The 3,776-nt window shown below is 33.9% G+C and overlaps 1 pseudogene; it reads right to left on the bottom strand.

Annotated features, from left to right (window-relative positions):
- Positions 1–794: 794 nt before the first annotated feature.
- On the bottom strand, positions 795–913 carry LOC111741839 (annotated as a pseudogene).
- Between the last annotated feature and the right edge of the window lie 2,863 nt (positions 914–3,776).

Raw genomic sequence — 3,776 nt, 5'->3', positions numbered from 1 at the left:
TTAGTGTCCCTTTAAGAAACATTATTATTTTGATCTGTTTTGCATAGACTGAAACCTTTCCAGAAACATCATATATTAAACGATTGGTAAATTAAAGCACTTTAATCTAATTGCTCTTTTAGGAGCTAATGACCCCCTCTGCTGCTTTGTTTGAAACAACTGGTACAATCATCATGTAAAGTGTGTGGTTAGTACCATACATTGCTTTGTAAGTTCACATTTAGTTCAAAATTAAGTGCAATTTCAAAGTATCTTTTAAAAAATTCTTATCGATCTAGTATACTATAAGCTTTGCTTATAGTTACACATTTGCTAAAATTTCTGAAGGTGACTTTGGTGAATAGATTGTTGTCTTTAAATAGATTCAACTTGCTGTATATGCAAAATGACTTGTGCAGGATCAACCATGGAAATTTACTGAGTATGCCCTTTGCACTCATAATATTGAAAATTACAGCATAACCCGAAGGACCTCATTTAGTTAAGAAATCAGTGTGTGATTTATAAAGGCACCATGTAGAAACCTTATCAGAGATCTATGCCCAGCATACTTCTCTGTTATAATTATTATTTGTAGAGGTAGGTTTTGTGGATTGCATTTTCTTTTATATTTAAATACATAATTGATTTTTGGTCAATTATAGACATGTAAGCTTCATATAGCTTTTTTATTATTATTTTTATTTATTTTTAATTTTTTAATTTTTTTAGGTGAGGCAACCCTTGGTTGACCTCACAGATTGCAAGGACCTTGTCAGCTTACAATCCCTTATTTTTTTATTTTTTATTTTTTATACCTACAGTACCTGGTCTTTCTAGATGTTCTCCCATCTAGGTACTAACCAGACCCAACCCCGCTTAGCTTCCGAGATCAGACAAGATCGGGCTTGATCAGGGTAGCATGGCCATAGACAGCTTCATCATATATCTTAAAAATAACTTTCATAAAAACTACTTCTCTATTCATAGAGTGAGAATGTTTCAGAAGCTGGAAAGGACCTAAAAAAATAACGTATTCTAATGCCCTTATTATTAGATAGGCAAGCAAAGAGAGACCCAGTAGAGACCAAGTGACTTGCCAAAATCTGTTTCTTCCTGCAAATTGGGATCAAACTAGTATAAGAACTTAGTTTATGAGAGACTCGATTCCTTGGGGGAGGTGAGGCACATACACTCTTATGAAAAGATTTTTAAAGAATTAAAATATTATTTCATCCAGTTCATGGCAACATAACTTAGAAGAAAACAACTTTAACTTGGAAAACTATTACTCTAATAATTTAGTTTTTTGTATATGTAGAGTATCTTTTTCCAACTGAATTTTGTATTCACTGTCACATTTCTTTTGAGTGAAAATGAATATAGCAGTCCCTCCTTATCTCTGGTTTTGCTTTCTATGGTTCTCATTACCCCAGTCAACTGCAGTCCAAATATAGTAAATGGAAAATTCCAAAAATAAACAATTTGTAAGTTTTAAATTGTGCACCATTCTGAATAGCATGATGAAATCTCACACTGTTCTGCCTCATCCTGCCCTTGACATGAATCATCCCTTTGTCCATCAAATCTACACTGCATACATTACCAGCCTACCAGTCACTTAGTAGCCAGCTGGGCTTTCAAACAGGTTTTCAGATATTTTGAGAGAGAGAGAGAGACAAGATATGCTTTTTTTTAGAGGATATTGTTATAATTATTCTATTTTATTAGTTATTGTTGTTAATCTCTTATTGTGCCTAATTTATAAATTAAACTTTATCGTAAGTATGTATATATAGGGGGAAAAAAGTATATATAGGGTTTGGTACTATCCTCATTTTCAGGCTTCCACTGGGAGTGTTGGATTATATCCCATGCAGATGAGGGGGGGACTGTCGTAATTCAGTAATTCTTTTCATTTGGTGTTTCACCAATTATTTAATTAGTTTCATTGATAGAAGAGAAATTTCTTAGACAAGTGTGATGTATGAAAATTATAATGGGAAATTAACCTACATAATCTAATCATTTATAAGCATTCTTCCATTTATATATAAATATAGCCAGTACTAAGGTAGATTGTTAGTTTTGCTAATTACAAACAACACTTATCTATTATAAGAGATTATATTCTAGTTTAACCTAACTTTGGTGGTTACTTATAACTGAAAATAATGAAAATGGTAGAGTTGGATGTAGACTATTTTTTCATTCTAACTTTCCACTCACATTAGTCTGTATTACAGTGCACATTGTTTTATAGTATAAAAACTCAGAGGTTTTGCTTATGGTGATATTTCTCTGGAATATGTTTCCTTGCTGCATATTTCCAATCTACTCTTTCTTCCTATAATAACCAAAGCAAGGGAGTATAGAAAAACCCGGGACTTTGGATTAACACACGTTGGTGGCAGACAACCACTACTCTCAACCCAGCTGCCCCTTCAATGGCCTTTGAGAAAATCATAAGAAAAGATCTTGGGGCCAGGTATGGTACTGACAGTCTATCAACAGAAAAACAAACCACCTAAAAGAGAGATTAGATGCAATAAACCAAGATGAATCTGGGAAGATAGAACAATCGAATGACAAACTAGGAGCAGATGAGAGGCCAAAGCCATTGGGGAGACCTGTGAGAGATCAGAAGGAGCTAAGAGGGAAGTAAATCACTGGGACAATTTCAGTACCCATTTAGAAACATCATATAATGTCTATTAACAACAGGCTTGCTCTCGCTAGGCTGATATAGGTCTGCCAGCCCATACCATCTTGACGACCACCATGTCTCCTAGTTGGGGGTTCACTATTTATTAAAAACATTAATAAACATCTATTATGTGTGTGCAAGGTGTTAAGACCACAAAAAAAAGAATAAGACAAAGTGATTGTTCTTAAGTTCGGTATAGTAGATCACAAAGGAAACTCATATATATTGAAAACCTACCATGTGCCAGACACGTTGGAAGGTATTTTATATACACTATCTGTTAATTGTGATATACATAAAGATATGCTGAAGTCCTAACTCCTAGTACCTCAGAATGTGACCCTATTTGGAAAGAGGGTTGTTGCACATGTCATTAGTTAAGGTGAGGTCATACTGGAACATCAATATGATTGGTATTCTTATAGGAATAGGAGAAGAGACACAGAGACAAGAAGAACATGATATCAACACAGAGGCAGAGATTGGATGGATGCAACCCTAAGTCAAAAATGCCAAAGATTGCTGGCTGTAACCAAAAGCTAAGAAAGGCATGGAACAATTTCTCTCTCAACCTTCTGAAGGAAGTAACCCTGCTGACATCTTGATTTTGCACTTCTAGCTTCCAGACCTTGAGACTGTGAATATTTGTTATCAGGCACCCAGTTTGTGGTACTTTGTTACAGCCATACTCAGAAACTAATATACCATCTAATTAAGTTCTTATAAGAATTTACATGGTAAGTAATGTTAGCTCCTCTTAAAAACTAGATTTATAACTTGCCTTATTCAAAAAGAAATAACTTTGATATTAAATAGAATTGAATTCATATTCTAAATTAGAATTGAATTATCCAGCCACTAACTAGCCATAAAATTTTGGAAAAATTGTTTAAACTTTCCTAAGCTGACATTTGCCCATGTGTAAACAGGAGATCACTCTATTGAGGTTCATATTTTTTGGTTTATACTGGCTGCTAGAAAGCTAATAACCAAGTTTGTAGCCCAAGTATACAGGATCTCAGGCATACTTTTTTGCATTTAAAAATCTTTTGATATTGTATAAACTTTTGTAAGCTTCTGTAAATTTTAA

This window comes from Pteropus vampyrus, unplaced genomic scaffold, assembly GCF_000151845.1.
Source record: "Pteropus vampyrus isolate Shadow unplaced genomic scaffold, Pvam_2.0 Scaffold82, whole genome shotgun sequence".
Classification (NCBI taxonomy): domain Eukaryota; kingdom Metazoa; phylum Chordata; class Mammalia; order Chiroptera; family Pteropodidae; genus Pteropus; species Pteropus vampyrus.
Note: the sequence above shows the minus strand (reverse complement) of the source record. Positions and strands in the feature narration are given on the sequence as shown.